The sequence below is a fragment of the Zosterops lateralis genome, assembly GCF_965231275.1.
Source record: "Zosterops lateralis genome assembly, chromosome: 6".
Taxonomy (NCBI): Eukaryota; Metazoa; Chordata; class Aves; order Passeriformes; family Zosteropidae; genus Zosterops; species Zosterops lateralis.
In genome coordinates, this window is record NC_139761.1 from 49,787,836 (window position 1) to 49,807,816 (window position 19,981).

General features: G+C 41.7%; 1 protein-coding gene across 6 annotated transcripts in view; it reads left to right on the top strand.

The window, feature by feature from the left end:
• Positions 1-236: 236 nt before the first annotated feature.
• SOX6 (SRY-box transcription factor 6) overlaps positions 237-19,981 on the top strand; it is a 384,737-nt gene continuing 364,992 nt past the window's right edge. The window contains exons 1-4 of one of the 6 annotated variants that reach the window (XM_083863095.1): positions 237-261; positions 1,596-1,756; positions 1,877-1,990; positions 15,676-15,855. The gene's annotated coding sequence lies outside the window, so the exon portion shown is untranslated. Of the gene's footprint in view, positions 262-1,315; positions 1,332-1,595; positions 1,757-1,876; positions 1,991-15,443; positions 15,856-19,981 lie in introns of those variants that run through there. The other 5 variants (XM_083863092.1, XM_083863096.1, XM_083863093.1 and 2 more) reach the window with 5 other exon arrangements.

Consider the following 19,981-nt stretch of genomic DNA (forward strand, 5'->3'; position numbering starts at 1 on the left):
TCTATCTCAATATCTGTATCTATAAATGTATATATCTGTAGGAATGCAAATGTATGTGTGTGTAATGTAATGGCTGTGACCATACAGCCATTTTCTTACCTTCTGTTTTCCCCACATTCCTCACCTTTATTTAGGCATTACATTCTTTCCTCATGCCTTCCGTTTCTCTTGTCTGTTAAACTTTGGACTTACCAGGATAGAATCTGCCTTTTATTGTCTATCTTCTGTCTACGAGTGTGCCTGGGAGAATGGAATGCAGCTGTGAGTTGGATTTTCTATTCTTTGGTCATTTTGTATCACAGCTAAAAGTGACTGAATTTATTTTGTTGGGCTGATAAAAATGAATTCTGACTGTTGAGCAGTTGAGCAATTGAACAGAGATAACAATCTTTTACATATGTAATGAAATTAACATGCAGACAATGGGTATTTTTATCTTTGATGGTGGCTTTGTTGTTCTTGGATAACAATATAATTATTTTTTTATCAACAAAATTAATATTTATAATATTAAAAGAACAATTATTTTTTAGGTTTTGGTGGTGGTGAAAAAAAGTAAGTTACTATAAATCAAAAATTACCTATTTGGAAGTGTGTGATAACATACTGAAGTAAATTAAAGATGCAACATGAAAGGCAAATATTGTTGCACAATTTTTTTTTTCAATTTGCTTTAATGATGTCTCTGTGTGCAACAGATACTTGGAAGCAAGGCAGAAAGTCATTGATAGTGAAATGGTTTACTTGGCTTATAGAACCACCTTTCCAACTTTAGTTCATAAACTTCTGATTTAAAAAAATTGCTTGAAAATGTTTTCTTGGTAAAGGCTAAAGTAATAAATTACAGTGCATACTGGAATTATGTGTATCTGTTATTTTTGTGTTATGAGTAGCAGATTGGAACCATAACTGTTTCCATTTTAAAGTACAACTTTTCAATGTGTAAATAGGTAAGTACTGTATATTTAAAATAATTAAAATTGTAAGAAAGACATTATGTAACTATTTATAATTTAATTAAGAATTCTTAATTTCAAATGTTCATATCTGTAATTCCTGAGAAACATGCAGAGTTTATGTACACTTTTAATAGCTTGCAGGAAAAGAGGTTCTAGTCCAGGACAGTGTGAATAAAAAAACCCCCTTCAGTGTAGACCAGTTTTAAATTTGCACACTGTCCTATAAGCAGCCTAGTTCATATTCTTGCATTGTAATTAGTTGATTTGTAATCCTTGTGACAATTTAGAATGGAGGAATTTCTTTGGGTTTCTCTTTGTTCTCTAGAGATTTAACCTTTTATTTGTCTTTCCACAGTGGAGCTAAGATTTTGAGTGAGTTGAGATGGCTTCAGTCTGTTTAAAGAAAAAAACCAAAACCAAACCAGACTCCCTTAGTTTCTAGAGTCCTGGTGTGTTGGCTAACTACTTTAAAGCTTTTATAATACTAAAAAAAGGCATTTAATAAAATAAGGCAATTAATATTTGCTGCACTGATATGCATTTGCAGATCTGAAATTCACTGTGTTTTGGAGGGGTTTTATTGCTTCCTTTTTATGGTACCAAAACATCTAATCAGGCAAGAACATATTTCTTAAGGTATTACAGGAGATGAGTGACAATCCAGCAGATTTTAAAAGATCACTGATTATCCATGACTTTTCCCAGTGACCAACATTCAATAAAGAAGACATTTGATATCATGAATTCATTACAAAAGGAGACCAGAGATTGCTGCCCACATGTAATAAACTTTTAAGGTAAGAAGTGTGTTACTGCTTTGGAACACTATATGTGCTCTAGTAAATTAAGGTGGTTAGTTCATAATTGTATTATTGTCAAGTTTCCTATGTTTATATCATAATTTGTTGTGATGGCAGGACTGTGAGGAAGCATGCTGGATTGAACAACCCCGTGGTACACAGCATGGGATAATTGCCAAGCATTGCCTGCATCGTCTGCTCTGACGACAGCAGTTCCAGGCTGCCTTAAAGGTACACAGTGTATAGCTACACACACTGATTAAAAAGAACTGATTGGTCAAAATCTCTCAAACTCTGTGGAGACTGGCTTAGACAGGAGTTGTAGTTTCTAGTTTAAACTAACGTACATGGGAAAGACATTCTGTTGTCCTTATATTCTTATCCATATATCTACTGTTAAGAAACTTCTGCTTCATTGTTTTTGTTTTGTTTTCTTGGGGTTTTGTTTGTTTATTTTGATAACAATTAAAAAATGTCTTGTTTCTGACAAATTCCCCAAGGAAATATGTTGAATCTGACGAATCAGACATTGAATCTAATTAAGTCCATCCACTAAGGGTGGTTGAATCCTTGAGCTGTGTTCCTACAGGCAGTTTGAGTTCAACCAAGTTGATTTGCTTGACTAACAAAAATCCAGTTTTGAGGACTGGATATACCATGTGTGTATAAACAAAGCTGAGCAGAGGGACATGGCTCTTACAGGTGTTTTTGTAGGTGTATCATAAAAGCCCATGTTACATCTTCCCAGCCTCAGGGGTGCCATCCTATCCTTCCCCATGCCATGCATTTCTTCCTTCCCAGGTTTCTTCCTGCTTGCTCAAGGACACAGAAAGCACAGCAGAGCAATGCTGCTAACAACAACAAATCAATACACATCCAAATTGGATTAGCCAAACTTTGCTTTTATTATCTCAGCCAGGGCAGGCCAGTAAACAAAACTTCAAAAATCAAGTTCCTTACCTTCAATCTCCTCAATAACTGTAGATAGGACCAGAGGACATCACACATGAAACTTTTATTTCTGAGAAACTTTTATTTCTAGCAATCTGTCATCCAATAATTCTCCAAATCTGAAAATGTGTTGATTGCATGTGAATTACTTTTGCCTGCTTTTCTCTGCTTTGAATTCCTCTCATTTGCAGCATTTTCCTCTTGAAGTATCCTTTACACTCTTTCCATACTGCTCTCCACTGCTGTCCTCCAGGATGTGTTTGTGTTAATCTTTAACATACTTTGACCACCCTACTTTACTTTTGGACATCTCTTTTTGTGTCTGCATATAATTCATACTAATTTCATAAATTATCAGCAGAAGACAGAATGAGAGAATACAGAAGTATTTGTAAATACTGATCTATCTTAGTTACACTCAAAGACCTGCCTGCTAGTCAATGTATATCTGGGAACAGTCCATGTGTCACCTTGCTGTCTGCTAGAATTCTTCATTCTGGGCCTTTTTGGCAAGTATATGGTCAATATAAACTTTTCTAATTTTTTTAGGTGTTTTCCCCACTGATAAAATCAGTGACAGATTTTATCTTCCTTCCAACTAGTGCAGTCTTCAATGGGAAAGCTAAACCTACTATTGTTTATTTATGTACTTCCAAATAGCCTACTCTCTTTTAGGAATTGACAGACCAATCCTTTGTAGCTTCCCTGCAGCTTTTGTCTGCAATTTCCAAACTGATCTTTTACAGAGACTTTTTTTCTTGCTGCTGTTACTGTGGTCAACATATTAGACTTTGTCTGTTTTACTTACAGTCTGAGTGTAATATTAGAAATCGTTTTGTTCTGGACTTGATGTCTCCTAAGTATTTTTCTCCTTTCTTTTAAATTCAGTTTTCCAACAAGTCTTCATGTGTATGTAATTGCCCTTATAAATAGCCAGATAAATCTAAACTTACATATCCTCAAGTAAGAAAATATTCATATTTTAAGGGTGTGGGATGGCAGAATTTAGATATTTGCACAGAAAAAAAATGTGCTGTCTTCCACACTACCAATTTTCCAAATGCTAGCTCCTATTCTTGTTAGTTTCAGTCTTTTTCAATCCTTCTCAAATGGCCTCTACCTGATCTTCTCATCTACACAATGAAGGCTTAGAAAGGAGAAATTTACTCACAAGTGTGATCTGTGTAGCTCAGGAAGGATTTTTCCTGGCCTGTTACACCCTACAGAAACTCTTCTAGATACCTTTAGGAACAGGAGGGCTTTTTCTTGCTTCTTGCCCCATTCCCGTGTTTAAGCAAGAATCCTGATTTTATTTCTCTGGTATTGTGGTAATTTAAACTCTGTACACTTACTCATTCTATCTCAGTGTTTTTAGAGAAAGTGCAGAGGTTTTAGGAAGCTTCTAAGTGGTCAGGCTGGCTCCAGCTCTGGGTCCATCACAGCTGGAGTTGATCTAAGTCTGGGCTGCCTTGTCCTCTCCTCTATTGGCTCTGGCTCTGTGTTTCCACCTTCTGCGCTGTGCTGGCACCGGCTCTTGTCTGATCCTTCTGTGAATTGCTCCTTGGAGCAGATCAGGCTGAAAAGTTTTTGTTGTTTCATTGTTTTTTTTTTTTTTTCTTCCCGCTTCACTTTTGTGGGGTTAGCTTACAGACGAGCAGCCTCCCTGGGTTGGCTCCTGCAGTCCATGTTAGTGCTGAGTGGGTGTTAGTGCTGAGGCAAGGGGAAGAGTAGAAAGCCTTGGCTGCTAGATGAGGCTCTGACGACTCGAATTCTTTGTAGGTTTAAGATGCCATCGTTCCCCCCCGCAGGCTGCAGTTCCACCTTTTCTCTGGCCATTTTCCCTCTGGGGCCAGCACTACTTTTTGTGTAGCTGCACATTTCCAAATCACAACAGAACCCCCCTCCCTCCCTGCCCCCCAAAACCACAGCAGTTGCTTCAGCTGACAGAGCATGCAGCCATGTCATGTTACTGCTGGCAGTGAGGGTGGAGCAAGAAAAGTAAATATTTTTTTTAAAAAGTAAAAAAAAGTAGAAAAAGTACATGCCAGTCATTAAGCCATGTAAAGTAACCGTGGAATTGCAGCTTGTGAAGTGTATGTATATATATTTATTACATTTTACCAATGAACCAGTCTGTTTAGCCTTGACACGACTTTTAAGGAGACTGTTCTTGAATGGAAGATTGTTCTCCCCCACCTCCTCCTCCCACTCACAACTCCCACTTTAAGTCTTTTGGTAGCCACCTGTAAGCCCCTGTCAAATATGAAGTCCAGGTCTGGCATCTTTCATATTCCAGAAATCCATGATGTGTTTTTACACATATACACATATATTTGTGGAGAAAATCAATAAGGCAATAGGGTTCTGAAAAAAACCACAAAACAACTTGAACAGATTTTCACTGAAAAATAATTTCATATGGTTCTGTGAAGTGTGCAACAAAATTCATAGGGAAGAATAGGCTGATTCTATTGGCCTAAATGATGACTGTTCCTTTAGCCTTTTGCACAGATGATGATCTGCCCCGAGACACCCATTCTGGAGTAGCACAAAGCAGGGAATAACTAAAGGTAAATAGTAAGACTAGACAAGAGCTGCAATTATTGTGCAAGTTGGAATTCATCTCACTTGCCTTAGTGTCTAAAAAACTGGCGTCTAGCCTAAATTAATTGTTTCTAGGTCTTTTTTAAGGTGAGAGATAGGGACAGACTTCTCCAGTGCCAGTTTCTCTTCTACTTCATGGGCAAATGGGACAATATTGAAATGTGCTGAAGTGATACCTCTCTGTATGTATGTATGTATTTGATTATAAAGGAGTTCTGCACAATTAGCTTATGCTAGACAGCTACTTTTAATTTCCTGAACTTTTATGAGCTATAAACTAAGATTGAAGTTCAATTATCATATGCACAAATTTTTAATCCCTTTAAGTGTGGAAAACCTTTCTATGACTGTCAGCTTTTTTGCATTAGATAACTGAAAATATTTCATCAACTTATTAGTTACTCTTTATACAGAAAGAGCTGCATCCATTTTTAAGAAGTTCTGAATTTCTAAGAAATGTAGTGATTTGAACCAGAAAGAAATTTGAAGCAAACATCAGAGAAAATATATAATCTTTGGGTTTTACATTAAAAAAAAAAAATCTAAAATAATGCTGGAAACTTTACTGTGTTTTGGCAATAGCTTGCTTATTGAAAGTAGAGCTATTTATTTAGTCCACTGAGTATGTTCATGAAAACTTAGTAAATTTTTGAAGTAAAATTTGCAAGTAGCATAAAAATCTAGCTGGTTAATAACAGGATATTCTCTGCATAAGTGTGGTTAAAAATAAGAATTAAAAAAAATAAATCCAGATTTTAAGGAGTAGCATCTCTGCATCGAAAGGGCAAGAGTCTAAATCTAAATGTAAGTGTAAAAGCTGGAAAAGATTGAACATATGTTATTTCCCACCAGCACAATATTAAATGCAATTATTTTCTTTCTGCTAAAATCTTGAATATATCTTGCAACACAACCTCAAAGAGTCCCCTGCTGCTGTTGATTATAGTGAATCCCACTTCCTGCCACCCAGTAAGTCTTTGCAATTTTCTCTTTTTCGCCACCCTGTGGAGATAAATAATGTATATTAATGTGGAAATATCAACAGTAAAATCTCTTAATATTCTCCACAAAATAAAGCTTCTCTCTAAATCAAAGGATTTGTATCATTCATTAATTTTTTGAGCAAAAAGAAGCAAGTTCCTTATGTAAGGGCTTTGAAAAGTTTGAATCTTACTCTTGGAAAACAAGTGTGCCAAATGCTGTATAGGAGAGGGATGATTTTTTTTGAATTAAAAAAAAAAGGATTTGGTATAGTGTACTACATTTAAACCACAGATTTGAATGTTTTCCTTTCTCAGACTCATTAAATAGACCTTGACAAATCCCTGTTTCTCTTCCTTTGACCCAGAACCTTAGGAAGTGTGTCAGAGAATTTAGTGCTGTTTTTCAGGAATTGCTCCCTGTGCTGAACACGACTGTGGAGGCTGCTCTAGAAAAGATTCATCACGTGTGCCTGTGGTAAAAGTGTGCATTCAAACCCAATATATTGCTAATTCCACACTCAGCTCTCCCCACTTTTGTACATTAAAACAACACAACATGACAAATTTCCTTTGCAAGTCTAGGTTGTAGAAAGGACAAGAAAAGCAGACAGAAGCTATGACCCCCTGAATGCTGCTTTACAATCGAGGTTGAGGTTTCAGTGCTTAAGTGGAAAATTGCCATACTAAAGAAATGATTGCTTGCTGACTATACGATTTGGGGATCTGGGGGGTGTGTGACCATATTGATTCTAAACTGCTCTTTTTTTGGTTAACATGTTTTTCCTTTTAATTCCAACTTCCAGGAACATGGGCTCCTTTGATGAACACCATAAACATTTCCTAAGTTAATTTAAAAGAAACCCCAACCCTATAATGCTAACCTTTCTATTGCTTAAATGAGAAAGCTAATTTAAAGAAATGTTCAAAACAGAAAAAAAGAAAAAAAAATTAAATAAAAAAGACCAAAAAAAAAGAAAAAAAAAAAAAAAAAAGACAAAAAAAAAAGAAGAAAAGAACCTCCTCAGAACAGAACCCTTAGTCACCAGCATTTCAGATGGCAGTCTGAGGAGTCTAACCACTCTGTATTATTAAAATACCATCAAATTAAAATAATGGCAAATACTGAGACAGAGGCAAATTGTGTCCCCTCCTCTGTGGTTGTGGCAGGCCAGCAGTCCAGGACCCAGCCAGGAATATAATTTCTGTGGGAAGGAGGGGAGGGAGAAGGGAGGATACCTTTTGTGTTCCTGGGCTGGAGAATGTGGTACCAGAAAAAGTGGGCGGTTGTGAGCTGTGTTTTATTAGCTGGTTTGGTACTTGGCAATAGTGCAGCACCAGTTCAGGCTGTTACTGACTCAGGGAGAAGCTGATTCCTTCTTTAGTCCCCTTCTGCCCTACCAATAACAGCTGCTGGGAAGGTATTTTCCCCATGGTGTTTTGTTGAAAGGTAGACAAAATATTTTCAATTATCCCTTGCTGTTAGATTTCTGTGTAAATAATTTGTGTTATGGTAAAAAATCCATCTAAGGCAGGAAGACTGTTTGCTACTTTCAGCCCCAATTCTGTAAACATTTCTATGCATGTTTAGTTTTCACCATGTGAGCAGTATCCATTTGGGTGAAGTTAAGGATGGCTGTAGCTGCACGTTGGAAACTTGACCTACTTTGCATATCATTATGCATGTAGCACAGTTTTAGTCCAAGAGAGTGTCCCGGAGATGGGAAGTCTGGGTTGAGGAAGAGTCCATCGAGGAAATGAAATCTAGCCAACTAATATGAATTAAATATTTTTTGTACTTTAGTGTAATATATTCATTCACAACTGGAGAAGTAGTAAGAATAACATAAGCATTAACAAAAATGAGAATTTATTCAGTGGCTGAGGCAGAAACCAAAAAGCAACTTGGGTGGTGGCAACACACAGGTGATTTATGAGAGCCTTTTATGATTAGATCTGCAGATTTTGGAACTATTTTACACTTCACATAGAGAGTTTTGTTTGTTTTGAAAATGTATATATCATAAAATTTAAAAAAAAAAAATTAATGTCAAGTCATCTTACATGTACCAGGACATTGTAATAGCAATATTTAAAAATCTTCCTATCAAATGTGATGCAGGATTTTAAGTGTGAAGGCTGAAGCTCATTACTAACTATGAGTTTTCTATCCATTATCTATTCTATTAATGTAGCTCCTGATACTGCAGAAGTTTAGACATCCAGAATCATACAGAGTGAATAATTCTATTACAGTAAATGGGACTCCTACAAATGTGTGAAGTGAAATGTGAGCATGAAACAAGCGGGTCTGGGGCTTTTAATGGCAATCTTGTTATGCATAAATATAATTGCTATGTGAGGAGTCTTTCATGAATTAAGTCCCCCAACAGGCTCCCTCCAGGAAGAGAAATAGGATAAGATGCAAAGTCCACAAAGGGTAGGCCCCAGATTTTCAGAGACTTATGCCCACATTTGCACGCATCCACAGAAGCAGATATGGATCTGTCTAAATTGAGCTCGAGGCAGGCATTCTTAGCATTTTTTCTACTCAAGTGACTTGGTGTAAGTGACTTGTTCAGAAACACTCTGTAGGTTTGTAGCACAGCCAGGAATAGAACCCACATCTCCTGACTCACAGTTATAGACCAGACTTCTGCTCAAATTTGTGTGAAAACTTAATTGGCCGTGTTTCTCTGTGAGGGGAGGATTTATTAATATTGCTGCTACCTTACAGTGTTTTGTAATTTTCTTGATATGATCCCATTCAATAAAGGTGTAGAGCTGAACGTGAGTTTTCTCTGAGTAGATGCAGAGCATCTGGTTTATACAAATGGTTTCCCACCAAAAAGGAAAACTTGGAACTGTAGATTTTTAATGCACAGATCTTGTGCTGTTGCAATGTTAAGAAGTCCTTGTTGTTATGAATGTGCATTATGAGTATATTGTACACAGTCCTGGTATGCAAATGTGTAGCATTCAGAGAAGTGAAATAATTCTGTGTTATTATTATCTTTGTAAATTGCATCTTAAGAGTTTGTTGAGGACTTTACGATGGCAGTTTTCTATAGTCACAGCTATACAGCACAAAGTGTTTCTTTCATTATTAACAATAACTGAGCCAATGAAAATGCTTTTAAATATACACCAGACAAGCAGTTATCCAGCTCTTCCTTCTTACCATCCACAAACCATCTTTTAGCATCTTATAAACGAGCATGTAAAATAGCTTTGTAAACATCTGCTTTTCATTGTTAATTGTCAGGAAAAACTGGAGATTTAAATGCTTCTTTTGTAGCATTCCTTAATCCTATCAGAAAGGAGAGCTCTAGATGCTTCTCCTTTCTCACTGCAGATAGCTTCCTTTTTTTTTTTTTTTTTTTTTTTAATTTACTTACAAACAGTTTGTTTCACATCTCAATTTGAAAGGTCTTGCAGATTCTAGTCTGTGTGGCAACTCGGTAAATTTAAACAAAATATACTATGGAATTATTGATAGGTGAATAAAATGTGTTGACAATCTAAATTTTTTTCTCATTACAATCTGCTCAGTATTTTCTTTCATATATAAACTATCAGGTCGGGTATTGTATCATACATATGCAATAAGAAAATAGAAGTATATGTTCATACATAACATAAAAAATAATAAATAAAAAAACCACACTGCTACAACACAATTATTTTTTAGAAACAGTGCCTTTATTTTGGTTAGATTTTCTGTTCTAATAATCAAGTCATTAATGTCAGTTGAGTGTGTCTGGCAATGATTTACTTAAGGTAGCATTCATAACACACAGTAGCTGCATTATACAGGAAAAATAAATCTATTCATGTTACATTTCCTACCTTTAAAGCTTTTTTAAAAATCTTGTATTATGGTCCTGGATTTGTAACATTTGACTTTTTGCTTCTTGCACACACAAAAGGAACATGGATGATTTAAAACCATTTCATGATTTATATTTTGTGGACAGGAATAATTTTTTTTTACTTTTCTTTTTTTCCCCCAAATCTGCTTAGTTTGGGAAAAGATACTTTTTTCACTTAGAGTTTTAATATTTCCGTAGCGTTTGCCTTTTAATTTTGGTGTTTTGAAGTCAAAGTCTGCTTAGCTAATTCCTCCAGCACTGTCATTATTTTAGAATAATTTAGATTTCTCCCTGTTTTGTCAATTAAATAATAATTTAAAGGTACCATTACCTATTAATGTTTTTATTCCTGCTATTCAATATTTACTTCCAGAACTTCCTAAAAGAATTGTTACACGGCCCTCAGCATCACTGCATGTAAAATTAATTGAAATGACATATTGTTGCAGTTTCTATGACAACCATATCATGATGCTGATGCTCTCAAAAATTTATAAACTACTATTTCAACTATGCTAATAGCACTCAGTAGAGCTAACATTTATTTACTTAATATTCTTATTAAAATCAAGCTTTCAATACTCCATTTAAAAAAAATCAGAAAAAGGTGTATGTCGGTATTTTTCGTTTGTCTGATGTTGGTTTTCTGTGAAGGAATTCTGGCTTTCTATGAGAACCTTTTTAAAATCTAACTCTGCTACGTTATGTTGATGAAAGGCTTATTCACTCAAAACAAAGAGAATGTATATCATCACTCACAAACTTTTAAACATGACATTCCAAAGTAACTCTTACAGCGCAATGCACAGCAAAAAGCAGTCTTGTTTTGCTAGTGGAATATTTAAAGCCAGTTTATTGCTATTTCTATTGTCCTAGATGCTAAACCTCAAATGCTTGTGACATGAGAGAACTGATTCCCTGACATGACTTACATAAATAAAATCACAAGCTTAAGTGTCTTCATGACCAGGCACAGAGTTATAAACCCCCTAAAAATATTTGCTTATATTACTGCCTTGTTTTATTGTAAATGTGAAAAGTGAAAAGGCTTTGCCTGGTAACTTGATTTTTCTTTCCATATTAAATACATACCTTTAGTATAATCACGTTATTCCATCAATCTGCAGGCTTTTAGAAGTTAGCTGATTTTAACAGTTTGACAGGGAACTCTATTACTCAGGCAACACTCACATTGGAATCAATGAGTGTTTTACTTGAGTAAAAAATTTAGGACCAATGTAAGATGCCTTATTCAAGTTACTTCATAATTATATAGGTTGCAGCTACTTAAAAAATAGTGAGCTTTGCTTTCCAAACATAGTGATTTTATTCAGTCTAACTTGCGTTTATTAAAAATGTGTGTTTTCTATTCAAAATGCATGATTCTCATGTATAAGACTTATTGATCATTGATCCAAATAGGAAATAAAACACCTTGATCTTTCGGTCATTTGTCTTAGGAAGATTCCAAAACAGTCAAATCACATTTACTTCACTTCAGTCTTAAATTTGATATTATACTGGAAAAACGTTTCATATAATTGAACGTTCGAATACGTTGAGATCATGTCGCATTTCAGCTTTACCAGTATGAATGCTTTCAGCAGTTTCTGCCCAACATTCCCGGTTTACTGAGCTATATTTAAACATGTTTTGAAAGATTTATACAGTGATTTGCTTCTTAGTCAACTTGGTTGCAAGAAGTTACTACCGCGTATTTGGGTAAGAAAATGTGAAGTGCCCGAAGGGGAGGGAGGACATGGCGTGGGATATGCCATGATATTTACAAGCTCCAAATAAAATTGGACAGCTTGAAGCAACTCCGTACCCCAAAATATCTTTGTAGGCATTTTAACCTCTTGCCTTGGTATTTTCTAAACTGTTAATCCTTTCCAGCATCATCATTTTGAGTCTCTTTATAAGAAGCATGTACTTCACATGCACAGGACTTGAGCTTCTGGATGAAACAACTGGCAGTGACATGAGCCTACAAGATCAGGCCATGTTGTCACAAACCCAAAAGAACATCTTGAAACCAGTGCGATTTATAAGTGCACAGTGGTAGTAATATAAAATACAAAATCATTGCCCTATCTTCAGGATTCCTTTTATTTCTGTAAATGTGGCATGTATATGTGGCTAAGTGGTAATACATTTATTTACAGTGTGGGCTGGTCTCCAGGTCAGAGACAACTTTGTTTATTTATTCTAACCTTCAGGGTTGTTTTTTGAGATTTTTGTTTGGTTTTATTTGGGTCTTTCTGTTTGTTTGTTTGGATTTTTTTTTCTCAGTATATGTTTGTAGCACAATAGTTCAGTCAGGGTCCTTGAAAATTGTGATTTTCTAGTGGGGTTATTTTTTATTTGAGGGGAGTGGGTGTATGAAACAAAAAAAAATTTGGTGGAATAATTGCAGTGTTACAATAGAAAGCCTATGCATGCTCTGTTGAATTCCAGCATGTGCTGTCAGAATAGGACATTGGCAGTGAGAAAATAAAAGCACCGTGGTGTGCTGATAGGGGTTTGCAGTCATCAGGTTTTAGCAAAGGCTTTTCTGTCACTGAGATTTTAGGGGAAGATCCTCAGGAACTTTCATGTTTACATCACTGACCTAGAGCTTATTCTGGGCTGGAATATGAAATAGAGCTGCAGTGGGGCTGTAAGGGGATCCTGTAGCACAAGTCCCCTCCCAGCCCCTCAAATGTGCATGCAGCTATAGCTCGACCTGACACAGATCCTCCTGTCCCCTCTCATTCCTGAGACAAGCTCTGCAATTCCCAGCTGAAGCTGGGAAAATTGGGATAATATGTGAGGCTACACAGGTGCATGCTCAAGGAAGAGATGCCTTAGCATGAGTGTGATGATTGCTGTAAACCTCTCTGGCATGGCTTTGGGTTGCTTCTGGAAAAGTACATTTAAAATCACTGTTAATCTTGAGCTGCGTTTTTGTATGTTAGTGGTGTTTTATGGTCATCCTGTTGTACGGAGAAGGGAGTTGAAAAATGATTGAGATGACAAACAGGCAAATCCAGCTGTTAGGTGAAATTCCCACATTAGGAGCAGCAGATGGATTTCAGTGGAAATACTTGCACCTTCCACCGTCACACTAATGTTTTTCTACTTTTATTCTATGCATGAAAAGCATCAGGTATCCAATCTTAAGGTGATTCCTAATCACAGCTGAATCTAATTTTTTGGAGCTTGTTATGAGAGTTCTCATGGTTCATATGTGGAGCTTACTCTGCCAGTTCAACTAGTAGGTAGGAGTTAAGAGACTTCAACCTTGCCAGTGCTTTTTCTGGGTGCCAGGATGACCTGACGTGATGGATGCTTTCCAGTAGCTGGGATGCTTTCCACCAGCTGCTAAAAGCCTCCTGAGAGGAACTCCCTTCTGGGTTAAAGCTGATGTGCTGTGCTCCTATATAAAAAGATCTGTCTCCTACAGTAGATGCATTTCCATAGCTTTTGTATGCCCAGAGTGTGCCTAAGAAAGTCATCGTGCTGAGCCTTGTCCACAACTTTTAGCAGTGTCACCCCAGGTACTGTCCATGGGTGGTGACAGCCTAGTCTTCCTTTTTTTTTTTTTCTATTTTTTTTTTCATTGCATTAATATAAATATAACCAAAACCCCAGCCTCAAACTTGAAATCAACTAAAACACTTAAGAAGAAGAATCTTCTAGGAAAGCCCGGGCAGCGCGAGTGGCCTGATTTTGGCCGGGGAAGGATGCGGAAAGAGGATGGGCAGAGGAGCCAGCAGTGCTCCCTGGCAGATGCTACCAGGGGAGTCTGCCTTCCAGCAGGGGGGTCGGAGGGGATGTACAGGGAGCGGTGCCGGCGGGAGGAGCGGGCCGGGATGCGCTCTGCCCTACTCACCCCAATCCTCTGGGGAGCGCCCAGCCACGGCGAGACAGGCGAGGGAGGGAGCAAGTCTCGGGGCAGGGAGTTAAGGAAAACACGGGCGTGCTGCTTTCGCTTTGTGTATTCCCATCTCCTTCAATTCTCCTTAAATTCTCCCCGTCTTCCTGCGGGCGGTGAGAGCGGGCGGGAGGCAGCGGGATGCGCTGTCCCGGAGCCCGGGGCTGTGCGGGCTGCCCTGTCCCGGAGTCCCGGGCTGTGCGGGCTGCCCGGCGGAGCCCCGAGCTCCCCGTCCTCCCTGGCGGGGTTGGGGCGGCCCGGGAGCGCGGGGGGCGCTGGTGCGGGGCCCGCGGCCGCCTCAGGGTGGCGCGGTAAGCCCATGGAGCGGCCCGGGCCCCGCGCTCCGCTCTGCCCGCTCCGCCGGGATGAACAACAGTCCCGCTCCCGGCTCGGGGAAAGCATCAAACCGCTGCCGCAGCCGCGCGGGGAGAGGGACGTGCGCCATGCTCCGCGCCGGAGGAAGGTGTTTCAGCCTCCCCGGTGGGAGCGGGGCCCGGCGGCACCGGAGCGAGGGGCTGCGGCGTCTGAAGAGCGCGGTCTCACCTGGGGTTAGTTCCCCCTCCCCCTGTCCGCCTCACTCCTCCCCCAGCCCCCCAGGAGAAGTTTGCAAAGAGCGCGATGGGGAGCGCCGAGCGGCAGATGCCCGTGTCGAGCCCCGGCTCGGTCGGGGCACGGGGAGCGGAGCGGAGCCCCGAGCCGCCGCCCTCGTTACACGGCAGCGCTCCCCCGGCCCCGGGTACCCGTGGGGGGACAAACACAATGTAGAGTCACCTTACCTCCGAGCCCAGGGAGCAGCCTGTGAGGCGGCAGCGGGAGCGGCTCCTGCCCCCGGCCCGGCCGCTCCGTCCCCGCCGCGCTCGGGCAGCGCCCGCCCCGCCGCGCTCCGCTCCGCTCCCGCCGGGCTCCCCCCGGGCTCCCCCCGGGCTCCCCCCGCCCCCGGCGGGCAGGCGGCCCCCGCCTCGGCCCCGCGCACTGCCGCGGCTCGGGGACACCCTTCCCAGGCGATCCTTGCCCGTGCAAATCCCCCGGGGCTTCTCTCCGCCAGAGCGTGGAACAAAATTGCCGGTTCCCCGTAGTTTTTGTCAGGCTGTGCTGGCGCTCGGGAGCAGGTAAGGCGGCTGCCAGCGATCCCCGCTGCACTTGCAGCGAGCGGCAGGAGCCGGTGGAAGTGGGAGTGTGGTCTGCTCTTCGTTAGGGAGGGGGGAACGGACCCTGGAGGTGATGCGGTGAAACACTTCTACTCCCCTGCATTGTGTTTGTCACAGACCACGGGCGCTCTCCTTTTATAACATTCACTTCAAGCGTTCTCAAACCCAACCGGAATAAGTTCTGATCCTCCCCTTTAGTTTACATTGGGGTTGTCAAAGGATTAAATAAATGAAACTTTATTTGACCGTGGAGTTTACAGACCCTGGGATCCCTGCGCGCTCTGGCCTTATTCTAATTCTATAGCGGTAATTACCCTTCGTTTCTTTAAGTGCAATAGATTTATTGCCTTAGAGACTATGCACAGTTTGATTGAATTATTCATTTTTTTTTCTTTGGTGTAGACTGCATCTGGGGACTGATGTGACGTGTAGATTTTTTTTTCAGGAACAAAGGGAATGTGGAAATGAAAGAGAGAGGGAGAGAGAGGCTGGCAGATGTGATGAGATGCGGTGAAGGTGTATCCAGCTTGGCACTCCCACTCCTCTCTTCTCCTCTCATTGCAGCCCTGGGTGACTCTCAGGCTAACACAAACAGCTTTTCTTCCGCAGCCTGCCCTCTGTCACTGTAAGTACAACAGCCTTCTCTTATCAGCATGCAAATTCCAGCCACTCACTACCTTAGCCTGGTGTTTGCACTTTAGATTTACAGAGGGGACCTTTAAAATGAACTTTCCGAGACAGGAAGGGGTTTTCATGTCGAACTTGCTTTTATTTTCTTTGTAAAAGTTTATGTGGTTTTTCCAGTTCTCTCTTCCCCCCCCCCCCCCTTTTTTTTTTTTTTTTTTTTTTTTTTTTTTTTTTTTTTTTTTTTTTTTTTTTTTTGAGCGGCGGGGGCGTGGAGCGGGGAGATTGTTGCTGCGGCTTTTCCCTTTGCTATCAAGATGATGCACAGTTTAAAATGAAATTAAAATCTCCTTGATCCTCTTTTCTGCCAAGACAATACATTTTGTTGGCAGATAACGCTGTAAGGAATTCAGAGGTTTTGTTTTCAGGCAGATTTTTAGCTTTGAGTGTTACAAAATGCAAACGTCCCCTGATTTTGGAGGAGTTCGCCAGAGGTTCTTGTTCTAGGGGAACTCGTATCAGCTGATGGTTTGCTTTTGAAGAAACGTGCTGTAATTTACTTCTATCTAGCCTAACAAAACTTTTCCCCAATCGGATTATCAGGCTTTAACTTCTTTTCCTTTAGCTTTCTCTCAGATGCTGTTGATTATTTGGCAAAAGTTTCTCTGAACATCTTTAGCAAGCCTCTAACAAGCCTTCATTGTCGGACAGTGTCCGCAGAGGGAATTTATAAACATGCCTCTTAATTGTCCGGCATTAACTGGGGTGAGAGGGCACTGCAGAAGTGGGTGAATGACTTTTAAAGTGAAATTTCTTGCCCTTTGAATCCAAAACTTCTGGGACTGTTCCGCCAACTCTCCAGGAGTTGCAGGTTTGCTGCTCAGGTTAAGGATGCGGTACGTACAACTCAGCACCCAGACAGGTTGTGTCGCTTGTTGAACATTGCTTTGCTCTAAAGCATTTAGTGAGACACAGGGCGCAAAATGCCGTGCCAGCTGTGCACAGGTAAGTGCTGTGAGCGCCTGCGGTCCCTTCCCTGCGCAGGGAGCCCCGGCAGGTCAGCATCCCTCCTCAGCATCTGCCTCCGTGCGCCCAGAGCAAGGGCAGCGATTCCAAAGGCGGTTTCTAAACGTGGGGTAACACTCCAAGTGAAAGCGTTTTCTTGCTCCTCGGCACGTGTGTGGGGACCCGCACGGCGGGGCTTCACTGACCCAAACAAAGGGGGAATCACAATTCCCCCCGTGCAGCACTCACACACACCCCCACATCTGCATACAATGCCCAAAGAATCCTCTCCTCCTGCCGCCGAGGAGCTGCCGCTCCCCGGCACTGTGAGTTACATCTGTAAACTTAATTGATCACCCAGGGGAAGCAACAAGCTGGAGAGAGCGTTCCTGCCGTGGCCGCATCCCTGCCGTGTCCTGCCCCAAGGCAGTGTCATTCCCTGCGCTGGAATTTCGGGAGTGCGGCGGGATGCTCGCCCGATTTGGAGCTAGGTGGGCGGTTAGGCTTATCGGATGCCTTCATTATCTCTCGTCCCATTCCCGCTTCGTATTTAATAAGGCGCTACATTTGAGGAGTGCTCGGGTTGTTTTATTCCTTTCTGTTTCTTGGAAGAAAAAAAACTTCCAGCAACAAATTACTAGAGTTGCAGACTATTCGTCCTTGTATTCTGATTTACATCTCTTGTCTTATATAGCTCATTTTTATTTTTTTTAAATCTTTTTGCGCGCCAAAGCTACACTAGCTGTGCAAAAAGTTAAGGTATTTCTTATACTTGCAGCAGGTTTAAATGCGTTATAAGGAAAGCCTTAGTGGCCAATCACGGGAATTCTTATAATTAAAGATTAAAAAGGACAGAGCAATACCTCGAAAGGCAGCTATTTACTGCTGTCAATTCCATACACCGGGTAACTGCAGCAAGGTGAAGAGTTTGAATTAGCCGAATGCAGGTGAATACAAATTCCGTATTTACAATCACACAATTTCCCCTCATCTCCGAATTTCACTTTTTAAAGTGTCTTTTATTGAAATTGAAAGAATGTGTGGAAATTAGCTACTAATTTGATGATAAAGCTTTACTAGATAATTATAAAGTTCTATTTCAAGGTGCTTGCTACTTGCCGAACAGGACCTGGTTACTCCTTTTATTCTAGTGGAATTGCCAAAAATATTGTAACAAACAGGTCCACTATTCCCAGAGGTTCTGACTTACAACTCCTTTTCCCTGAACTCGGCTCGAGAGGGGCGATAGCACCTCGGAGAGCAAAGGCAGAGGATGCGACGTGCACCACTCCAGCAGTGTGTCGAGTTTTACAGCTTGTTAACAAAATGAATCAGAGCCAGGTCATATCTGTCCTGTGCCATCGCGCTAATGCTCCATTTTCATCACGTCCTGCTGGAGCCAGGTTCATTCTCAGAGAGGCTGGGTGTGCTGCTGGGTCTAACCTAGCCTGAAAATCTCTACTCGAGAGAGAAGGAAAGCGGAATCAGGCTCTCTCTCCTCGTCTTTTTGGCCTCTATAAGTTATGAAGCTATTTTAAAATTAAAAAGTTTGTCTGTTACTAACTGTTCCAGGCGCCTTCTGGAAAATGGGGAGAAAGTGCCAAAAATACAGAGATGAATCAACAACTTCTCTCTCTCTCTCATTTTGTGGGCTTGAGGTTGCTTTCCGCACTCCCATCTTAACAACAGTTTAGCCTAGGTGTGAATAATATCAAAAGAGGGAGACGTTCGCTCTGCAGCGCTGTTTGCCCACCTGATCTGCGGGCCCCTGACAGTTTGAAAGACTCTTTTATGTTTACCTTTGGAATGCAAAAATACAGCAGGGAGACTTTCTTGGGTTTGCAGCACTCTGCCACTGGTTGATTTTTCTCCTCAGCTCCTTATAGTTTTCCCTTCTTTCTCCCAGATCCCCCCCTCACCCTCCCCATCCCCAATTAGCACTTCCAAGAGAGCGTGAGTTCCTAAATTGGTATTCAAGCTGATATTCCAGTCCTTATCTGTTGCCTTTTGGTAGGCAGAGAGAGGGATATTTATATATTGCCGCTGCTAAAATTTCTCGTCGTCGCCACGAGAATCCCAACTTCAGTTCGAGTCCGTCCTAAATCAGTTTGTCCTCTTCGGCCATACCTGCCTTTCCCTTTGCACTGCACTCGCTTTGCTGAATCCATCACTGAATAGTTTGTGCACTCTTGAGGGAGAGAAGGCACTCTCTCCCCTTCCTCTCCCCCGGGTCCCTGTAGCTGGACTCTCATCTCTGGTGTAATTTATACTTTCCATTTCATCTCCCCCCCCTTTTTTTTTTTCTTTACTTTATTTTTTTTACTATTATTATTATTTACCCCCTCCCAGCCGTGCTGTGGGACGGGGCTCTTCAGAGAGCCATTTATCAGCTGTCACTGAGCGCTTCCCTCTGGCCGTCCCCTCTCCCTCCCCACGCCGCCAGCCCTTCCTTCCCTCCTCCTGCACATCGTCTTTCTCCGGCTTGATTTTTTAAAATTTTTTTCCCCTTATAATTTAGTTTTCCCGGTGCATCCCGCGGGCCGGCGGGACTCTCCCGTGTGTGTGTGTGTGTGTGTGTGTCCCGCAGGCGGAGGGATGGAGAGAGGGAGGGATGGAGGGCGGGCCGGCCCCGTGTGACACGGCCCCCCCGGGCCGGGCCGGCCCCGCGAACCGGCTCCCCCGGGACCCCCCCGCTCCCTCCCTCCCTCCCCCTCCTCCTTTTCCGGCCCCCGCCCCGCCCTCGCACCCCCTCCCCTCCCCTCCCGGTAACTTTCTAGTACCTTTCCTCACCACTGCGGGCCATCAGTGGTCATTAGCGGGAGCGGAGCGGTGTAGGGTTTCATGTGTCTAATGGCCCTGTGAGTGGTGATAGCTGCGCGGGGATGCGGCTGGCAGCCCGCGCCGATTTCACTTTCTGTTTTGTGCTCACTTTCTCCGCAGTTGTTGCTCTCTCCCCGCTCGCTCCCAGCCTCTCTCTCTCTCTCTCTCTCTCTCTCTGTGTGTGTGTCTCTCCCTCCCTTCCCCTCTCCCTCCTCTCTCTCCCTGTGTTGTCTCATCTTGCCTGTGCTGTCTGGGCGGGGGAGCCCTGCCTCCTTTTGCCTTCCTCAGATCAATGCCCTGGC